We start from the raw sequence: 10801 nt of genomic DNA on the forward strand, positions 1-10801 counted from the left end.
GATGTTTGGAGCACTCTAGAAATGTCTCTATATGGTCAGACAAGGGGGTAGTTATAAACCTAATAAAACACTCAAATTGAAGGTGTTTGGAGCACTCTAGTAGTGTCTCCATATGGCAAGATAATAGGGCATTTACAACCCTAATACAATACTCAATTGAAGTTGTTTGGAGCACAATAGTAGTGTCTTTATATGACAAGATAATATAGCATTTAGAACCCTAACACAACACTCCAATTGAAGGTGTTTGGTGCACCTAGTAGTGTCTCTATATGATAAGATAATAGGGCATTTACAACCCTAATACAACACTACAATTGAAGGTATTAGGACAACTCTAGTAGTATCAACAGATGGCAAGATAATAGCCCATTTACAATCTTAATACAACACTCCAATTGAAGGTGTTTGGAGAACTCTAGTAGTGTCTCAATTTAGTAAGATAATAGGGCATTTACAACCCAAATACAACACTTCGATTGAAGGTGGTTGGAGCACTCTAGTAGCGTCTCCAAATGGCAAGATAATAGGGTATTTACAATCGAAATATAACACTCTAGTTGAATATGTTTGGAACACTCCTGTAGTGTCTCCATATGGCATGAGAATAGGGTAGTTGCAACCCTAATACAACACTCCAATTGAAAGTCTTTGCAGCCCTCTAGTAGTGTCTACTGATGGCAACATAAGATGGTAGTTGTAACCCTAATAAAATACTACAATGAAGGTGCTTGGAGTAGTTTTGTAGAGTCACAAGATGGCAATTTAATAGAACATTTGCAACACTAATACAACACTCAAATTGAAGGTGTTTGGAGCACTCCAGTAGTGTCTCAAGATGACAAGATAATAGGGCATTTCCAACCTAATACAACATTGCAAATGAAGGTGTTTGGAACATTCTAGTAGTGTCTCTATATAGTAAGATAATAGGGCTTTTACAACCCGAATACAATATTGCAATTAAAGGTGTTTGGTGCACTCTGGTAGTATCTCTATATGACAAGATAATAGGGTATTTACGACCCAATACAACACTCCAATTAAAGATATGTGGTGCACTCTAGTAGTGTGTCTATATGGTAAGATAATAGAGCTTTTACAACCATAATACAACAACACAATTGATAGTGTTTTGGAGCACTTTAGTAGTATCTTTAGAAGACAATATAATAGGGCTTCTACAACCCTTATACAACACTGCAATTGAAGGTGTTTGGTGCACTCCAGTAGTGTCTCTATATAGTAATATAATAGGGTATAAATACAACTCTACAATTGATGTTGTTAGGAACACTCTACTAGTGTCTCCTGATGGCAGGATAATAGGACATTTCCAACCCTAATACAACTCTGCAAATGAAGGTGTTCGGAGCATTCTAGTAGTGTCTCTAAATGGTAAGATAATAAGTCATTTACAACCCTAATACAACGCTTAAATTGAAGGTGTTTGGAGCACTCTAGTAGTGTCTCTAGATGACTAGATAATTAGGCATTTACAACTCTACAACAACAATTCAATTGAATGTATTTGGAGCACTCTAGTCCTGTTGAAGGTGTTTGGAGCACTCTAGTAGCGTTACTATATGACAAGATAATAAGGCATTTACAACCCTAATACAACACTCCAATTGATGGTTTTCGGAGAACTCTAATGGTGTTTCTATATAGCAAGATAATAGGGCATTTACAACACTCATATGACACTTCAATGAAAGGTGTGTGGAGCATTCTAGTAGTGTCTCTATATAGCAAGATAGTAGGGCATTTACAACCTTAAAACAACGTTACAATTGAAGGTGTTTGGAGCACTCTAGTAGTGTCTCCAGATGGCAAGATAATAGGGCATTTACAACCCTAATACAACACTCCAATTGACGTCGTTTGGTGCACTCTAGTAGCTTCTCTAGATTGCATGAAAATAGCACATTTACAGCCCTAATACAACGCTCCAATTGATGGTGTTTGCGGCACTCTAGTAGTGTCTCAAGATAGCATGAAAATAACACATTTACAACCCGAATAAAACACTCCAATTGAAGGACTTTCGAGCACTTTAGTAGTGTCTCTATATGGCAAGATAATACGGCATTTATAACCCAAATACAACACTACAATTAAAGGTGTTTGGGGGCACTCTAGTAGTGTCTCCAGATGGCTAGATAATAGGGAATTTACAACCCTAATAGAGTACTACAATGGAAGGTGTTTGGAGCACTCTACTAGTATCTCTACCATTGAAGGTGTTACGAGCACTTGAGTAGTGTCTCAAGATGAAAAGATAATAGGGCATTTCCAACCTAATACAACATTGCAAATGAAGGTGTTTCGAGCATTCTAGTAGTGTCTCTATATGGTAAGAAAATAGGTCATTTACAACCATCCTACAACGCTTAAATTGAAGGTGTTTGGAGTACTCTAGTAGTGTCTCTATGTGACAAGATAATAGTGTATTTACGACCCAATACAACACTCCAATGAAAGGTGTCTGGTACACTCTAGTAGTGTATATGGTAAGATAATAGAGTATTTACAACCCTAATACAAAACTACAATTAAAATTGTTAGAAGCAATTTAGTAGTATCTCTAGAAGACAATATAATAGGGCTTTTACAACCCTTATACAACATTGCAAGTGAAGATGTTAGGTGCACTCCAGTAGTGTCTCTATATAGAAATATAATGTAGCAATTACAACCCTAATACAACTCTACAATTGATGGTGTTAGGAGCACTCTACTAGTGTCCCCAGATGGCAAGATAATAGGGCATTGCCAACCCTAATACAACACTGCAAATGAAGGTGTTTGTTGCAATCTAGTAGTGTCTCTAAATGGTAAGATAATAAGTCATTTACAACCCTAATACAACAATTAAATTAAAGGTGTTTGGAGCACTCTAGTAGTGTCTCTAGATGACAAGATAATAGGGCATTTACAAGCCTAATACAACACAGCAAATGAAGGTGTTTGGAGCACTCTAGTAGTATCTCTATATAGCAAGATAATAGGGCATTTACAACCCTAATACAACGCTCAAATTAAAGGTATTTGGAGCACCCCAGTAGTGTCTCTAGATGGCTAGATAATGGGGCATTTGCAACCCTAAAACAACACTTCAATTAAAGGTGTTTAGAGCACTCTAGTAGTGTCTCTATATGGCAAGATAATATGGCATTTACAAATCCTAATACAATACTCTAATTGATGGTGTTTGTAGCACTCTAATAGTGTCTCTATACGGTAAGATAATAGGGTATTTACAACCTCAATAAAACACTCCAATTGAATGTGTTTTGGGCACTCCAGTAGTGTTTCCAGATGGCATGAAAATAGCGCATCTACAACCCTAATACAACACTCCAATACATGGTATTTGGAGCACTCTAGTAGTGTCTCTATATGGTAAGATGCATTTATAACCCAAATATAACACTACAATTGAAGGTGTTAGGAGCACTCTAGTACTCTAGATGAAAAGATAATAGGGCATTTACAACCCTAATACAACACAACAAATGAAGGTGTTTGGAGCACTCTTGTAATGTCTCTATATGGTAGGATAATAGGGCATTTCCAACCCTAATACAACACTGCAAATGAAGGTGTTTGGAGCATTCTAGTTGTGTCTCTATATGGCAAGATAATACGATATTTACAACCCAAATACAACACTACAAATGAAGGTGTTTTGGGCACTCTAGTAGTGTTTTCAGATGGCAAGATAATTGGGAATTTACAACCCTAATAGAGTACTACAATTGAAGGTGTTTGGAGCACTCTAGTAGTCTCTCTATTTAACAAGATAATAGGGCATTTACAATCCTAAAACAAAATTAAAATTGAATGTGTTTCGAGCACTCTAGTAGTGTCTTCAGATGGCAAGATAATATGACATTTACGACCCTAATACTACACTCCAATTGATGTCGTTTGGTGCACTCTAGTAGCTTCTCTAGATGACACGAAAATAACGCATTTAGAATCCTAATACAACACTCCAATTGATGGTGTTTGCGGCACTCTAGTAGTGTCTCTATATGGTAAGATAATAGGGCATTTAGAACCTTAATAAAACACTCTAATTGAAAGTGTTTGGGGGCTCTCTAGTAGTGTCTCAAGATGGCATGAAAATAGCTCATTTACAACCCAAATACAACACTCCATTTGAAGGAGTTTCGAGCACTCTAGTAGTGTCTCTATATGGCAAGATAATACGGCATTTACAACCCAAATATAACACTACAATTAAAGGAGTTTGGGGAACTCTAGTAGTATCTCCAAATGGCAAGATAATAGGGCATTTACAACCGTAATACAACACTCCAGTTGAAGGTGTTTCGAGCACTCTAGTAGTGTCTCAAGCTGGCAAGATAATAGGGCATTTACAACCCAAATACAACACTGCAAATGAAAGTGTTTGGAGCAGTCTATTAGTGACTCCGGATAGTATAAAAATAGCGCATTTACGACCCTAATACAACACTCCAATTGAAGGTGTTTGGAGCACTATAATATTGTCTCCAGATGATAAGATAATAGGGAATTACAACCCTAAAACAACACTCCAATCGAAAGAGTTTGGAGCACGCTAGTAATGTGTCCATATTGCAAGATAATAAGACATTTACAACCCAAATACGACACTGCAATTGAAGATGTTTTCGAGCACTCTAATAGTGTCTCTAGATGGCAAGATAATAGGGTATTTACAATCCAAATACAACACTACAATTGACGGTGTTTGAAATATTCTAGTAGTGTCTCTATATGGCAAGATAATATGACATTTACTACCCTAATACAACACACGAATTGAATGTCTTTGCATCACTCTAGTAGTGTGTCTAATAATATGACATTTACTAGTATTATGAGCACTCTAGTTGTCTCTATATGGTAAGATAATAGGTCATTTACAACCCTATTACAATGCTCAAATTGAAGGTGTTCGGAGCACTCTAGTAGTGTCCCTATATAGCAAACTAATAAGACATTTACAACCCTAATACAACAGCACAATTGAAGGTGTTAGGAGCACTCTACTAGTATCTCTACAAGATAATAGGGCTTTTACAACCCTAATACAACACTGCAATTGAAGGTGTGTGGTACACTGTAGTAGTGTCTTTATATGGTAGTATAATATGGCAATTACAACCCTAATACAATTCTAAAATTGAAGGTGTTAGGAGCAATCTAGTAGTGTCTCAAGATGACAAGATAATAGGGCATTTCCAACCTAATACAACATTGCAAATGAAGGTGTTTGGAGCATTCTAGTAGTGTCTCTATATAGTAAGATAATAGGGCTTTTACAACCCTAATACAACATTGCAAATGAAGGTGTTTGGTGCACTCTAGTAGTGTCTCTATATGACAAGATAATAGGGTATTTACAACCCAATACAACACTCCAATTAAAGATATGTGGTGCACTCTAGTAGTGTGTCTATATGGTAAGATAATAGAGCTTTTACAACCATAATACAACAGCACAATTGATGGTGTTTTGGAGCACTTTAGTAGTATCTCTAGAAGACAATATTATAGGGCTTCTACAACCCTTATACAACACTGCAATTGAAGGTGTTTGGTGCACTCCAGTAGTGTGTCTATATAGTAATATAATAGGGTATAAATACAACTCTACAATTGATGTTGTTAGGAGCACTCTACTAGTGTCTCCTGATGGCAGGATAATAGGGCATTTCCAACCCTAATACAACTCTGCAAATGAAGGTGTTCGGAGCATTCTAGTAGTGTCTCTAAATGGTAAGATAATAAGTCATTTACAACCCTAATACAACGCTTAAATTGAAGGTGTTTGGAGCATTCTAGTAGTGTCTCTAGATGACTAGATAATTAGGCATTTACAACTCTACAACAACAATTCAATTGAATCTATTTGGAGCACTCTAGTCCTGTTGAAGGTGTTTGGAGCACTCTAGTAGTGTTACTATATGACAAGATAATAAGACATTTACAACCCTAATACAACACTCCAGTTGATGGTTTCCGGAGAACTCTAATGGTGTTTCTATATAGCAAGATAATAGGGCATTTACAACCTTAAAACAACGTTACAATTGAAGGTGTTTGGAGCACTCTAGTAGTGTCTCCAGATGGCAAGATAATAGGGCATTTACAACCCTTAATACAACACTCCAATTGACGTCGTTTGGTGCACTCTAGTAGCTTCTCTAGATTGCATGAAAATAGCACATTTACATGCCTAATACAACGCTCAAATTGATGGTGTTTGTGGCACTCTAGTAGTGTCTCTATATGGTAAGATAATAAGGCATTTACAACATTAATAAAACACTCCAATTGAAGGTGTTTAGGGCACTCTAGTAGTGTCTCAAGATCGCATGAAAATAACACATTTACAACCCGAATACAACACTCCAATTGAAGGACTTTCGAGCACTTTAGTAGTGTCTCTATAAGGCAAGATAATACGACATTTATAACCCAAATACAATACTACAATTAAAGGTGTTTGGGGGCACTCTAGTAGTGTCTCCAGATGGGTAGATAATAGGGAATTTACAACCCTAATAGAGTACTACAATGGAAGGTGTTTGGAGCACTCTAGTAGTCTCTCTATTTAACAAGATAATAGGGCATTTACAACCCTAAAAAAACATTAAAATTGAATGTGTTTCGAGCACTCTAGTAGTGTCTCCAGATGACAAGATAATATGGCATTTACGAGCCTAATACAACACTCCAATTGATGTCGTTTGGTGCACTCTAGTAGCTTCTCTAGATGGCATTAAAATAGTGCATTTAGAACCCTAATACAACATTCCAATTGATGGTGTTTGCGGCACTCTAGTGGCGTCTCTATATGGTAAGATAATAGGGAATTTACAACCTTAATAAAATACTCTAATTGAAAGTGTTTGGGGGCACTCTAGTAGCGTCTCTATATGACAAGATAATAGGGCATTTGCAACCCGAATACAACACTCCAATTGAAGGAGTTTCGATCACTCTAGTAGTGTCTCTATATGGCACGATAATACGGCATTTACAACCCAAATATAACACTACAATTAAAGTTGTTTGGGGAACTCTTATAGTGTCTCCAGATGGCAAAATAATAGGGCATTTCCAACCTAACACAACATTCCAAATGAAGGTATTTGGTGCAGTCTAGTAGTGTCTCTATATAGTAAGATAATAGGGCATTTACAACCCTAATACAACACAGCAAATGAAGGTGTTTGGAGCACTATAGTAGTGTCTCTATATGGTAGGATAATAGGGCATTTACAACCCTAATACAACACTCCAATTGAAGGTATTAGGAGCACTCTAGTATTGTCTCTATAAGGTAAGATAATAGGTCATTTACAACCCTATTACAATGCTCAAATTGAAGGTGTTTGGAGCACTGTACTAGTATCTCTACCATTGAAGGTGTTACGAGCACTTGAGTAGTGTCTCAAGATGAAAAGATAATAGGGCATTTCCAACCTAATACAACATTGCAAATGAAGGTGTTTCGAGCATTCTAGTAGTGTCTCTATATGGTAAGATAATAGGTCATTTACAACCATCCTACAACGCTTAAATTGAAGGTGTTTGGAGTACTCGAGTAGTGTCTCTATGTGACAAGATAATAGTGTATTTACGACCCAATACAACACTCCAATGAAAGATGTCTGGTACACTCTAGTAGTGTATATGGTAAGATAATAGAGTATTTACAACCCTAATACAAAACGACAATTAAAATTGTTAGAAGCAATTTAGTAGTATCTCTAGAAGACAATATAATAGGGCTTTTACAACCCTTATACAACATTGCAAGTGAAGATGTTTGGTGCACTCCAGTAGTGTCTCTATATAGAAATATAATGTAGCAATTACAACCCTAATACAACTCTACAATTGATGGTGTTAGGAGCACTGTACTAGTGTCCCCAGATGGCAAGATAATAGGGCATTTCCAACCCTAATACAACACTGCAAATGAAGGTCTTTGAAGCATTCTAGTAGTGTCTCTAAATGGTAAGATAATAACCCTCTGATCGGAACGCGTAAAAAAATGAAGAAACAAGAATTGGAAATAGAATTCGTGTCGTATAACTGATCGGAACCGGAGAAGTAACGAGAAACGATTTCAGTCGAAGGGATTTCAGGGAGATCAAATCGCGCTGGGAAGTCCTCCTCAAAACGATGAGATTTGACAAGAATCATACGGAAAAAAGTGATAGGACCTAAAATTCCTCTTCTTCTCCGGGTCTCCTACGATCGATTGGACTATTTTTTCTTGTTTTGGTGAAAGGTGAAGAAGCTTCTAGTAGAAGACCGACAAATAGAGAGAAACTCATCCAGCTTTTCCTTCTATATAAAATTTCTTTAGTTTATTTTTTACATAATGCGACAAAATCGCAGTGAATGGCATAGATGGTAAATTACGAGAAATAGCTGTCTTTTTTTCTGTTTCACCAAATGAATTTTTGTCGATGAAAATGTTCTTTCGAATCACAAAAATTCAATTCTAATTCGTTTCTATTGAAATCATATCTATTGAATTGAATTGAAATTTGATAGTTCTTGGTTCCGATCAGAGGGTAAGTCATTTACAACCCTAATACAACGCTTAAATTGAAGGTGTTTGGAGCACTCTAGTAGTGTCTCTAGATGAGAAGATAATAGGGCATTTACAAGCCTAATACAACACAGCAAATGAAGGTGTTTGGAGCACTCTAGTAGTATCTCTATATAGCAAGATAATAGAGCATTTACAACCCTAATACAACACTCTAATTGATGGTGTTTGTAGTACTCTAATAGTGTCTCTATATGGTAAGATAATAGGGTATTTACAACCTCAATAAAACACTCCAATTGAAGGTGTTTTGGGCACTCCAGTAGTGTTTCCAAATGGCATGAAAATAGCGCATCTACAACCCTAACACAACTCTCCAATACATGGAATTTGGAGCACTAAACCCTTTTACAATGCTCAAATTTAAGGTGTTTGGAGCACTCTAGTAGTGTCTCTATATGGCAAACTAATAGAGCATTTACAACCCTAATACAACACCACAATTCAAGGTGTTAGGAGCACTGTACTAGTATCTCTACAATTGATAGTGTTACGAGCACTTTAGTAGTGTCTCAAGATGGAAAGATAATTGGGCATTTCCAATCTAATACAACATTGCAAATGAAGGTGTTTCGAGCATTCTAGTAGTGTCTCTATATGGTAATATAATAGGTCAATTACAACCATAACACAACGCTTAAGTTGAAGGTGTTTGGAGCACTCTAGTAGTGTATCTATATGGCAATATAATATGGTATTTACAACCCTAAATATACACTTCAATTGAAGGTGTTTGGAGCACTCTAGTAGCGTCACTATATGACAAGATAATAAGGCATTTACAACCCTAATACAATACCACAATTGAAGGTGTTAGAAGCACTTTAGTAGTATCTCTAGAAGACAATATAATAGGGCTTTTACAATCCTTATACAACATTGCAACTGAAGATGTTTGGTGTACTCCAGTAGTGTCTCTATATAGAAATATAATGGAGCAATTACAACCCTAATACAACACTGCAAATGAAGGTGTTTGGAGCATAGTATATCTATATAGCAAGATAATAGGGCATTTACAACCCTAATACAACACTCTAATTGATGGTGTTTGTAGCACTCTAATAGTGTGTCTAAATGATAAGATAATAGGGCATTTACAACCTCAATAAAACACTCTAATTGAAGGTGTTTTGGGAACTCCAGTAGTGTCTCCATATGGCATGAAAATAGCGTATCTACAACCCTAATACAACACCCCAGTACATGGTATTTGGAACACTATAGTAGTGTCTCTATATGGTAAGATAATAGGGCATTTATAACCCTAATATAACACTACAATTGAAGGTGTTAGGAGCACTCTAGTAGTGTCTCTAGATGGCAAGATAATAGAGCAATTACAACCCTAATACAACACAACAAATGAATGTGTTTGGAGCACTCTTGTATTGTCTCTATATGGTAGGATAATAGGTCATTTCCAACCCTAATACAACACAACAAATGAAGGTGCTTGGAGCACTCTAATAGTGTCTACATATGACAAGATAATATGGCATTTACAACCCTAATACAACACTCTAATTGATGGTGTTTGTAGCACTTTAATAGTGTCTCTATATGGTAAGATAATAGGGCATTTACAACCTCAATATAACAGTCCAATTGAAGGTGTTTTTTCTCCAAATGGCATGAAAATAGCGCATCTACAACCCTAATACAACCTTCCAATTCATGGTATTTGGAGCATTCTAGTAGTGTCTCTATATGGTAAGATGATAGGGCATTTATAACCCTAATATAACACTACAATTGAAGGTGTTAGGAGCACTCTAGTAGTGTCTCTAGATGTCAATATAATGGGACATTTATAACCCTAATACAACACTACAATTGATGGTGTTAGGAGCATTCTAGTAGTGTCTCCAGATGGCATGAAAATAGCGCATCTACAACCCTAATACAACCTTCCAATTCATGGTATTTGGAGCATTCTAGTAGTGTCTCTATATGGTAAGATGACAGGGCATTTATAACCCTAATATAACACTACAATTGAAGGTGTTAGGAGCACTCTAGTAGTGTCTCTAGATGTCAATATAATGGGACATTTATAACCCTAATACAACACTACAATTGATGGTGTTAGGAGCATGAAAATAGCGCATCTACAACCCTAATACAACCTTCCAATTCATGGTATTTGGAGCATTCTAGTAGTGTCTCTAT

This window comes from Carex rostrata, chromosome 12 (assembly GCF_964058835.1).
Source record: "Carex rostrata chromosome 12, lpCarRost1.2, whole genome shotgun sequence".
Lineage (NCBI taxonomy): Eukaryota > Viridiplantae > Streptophyta > Magnoliopsida > Poales > Cyperaceae > Carex > Carex rostrata.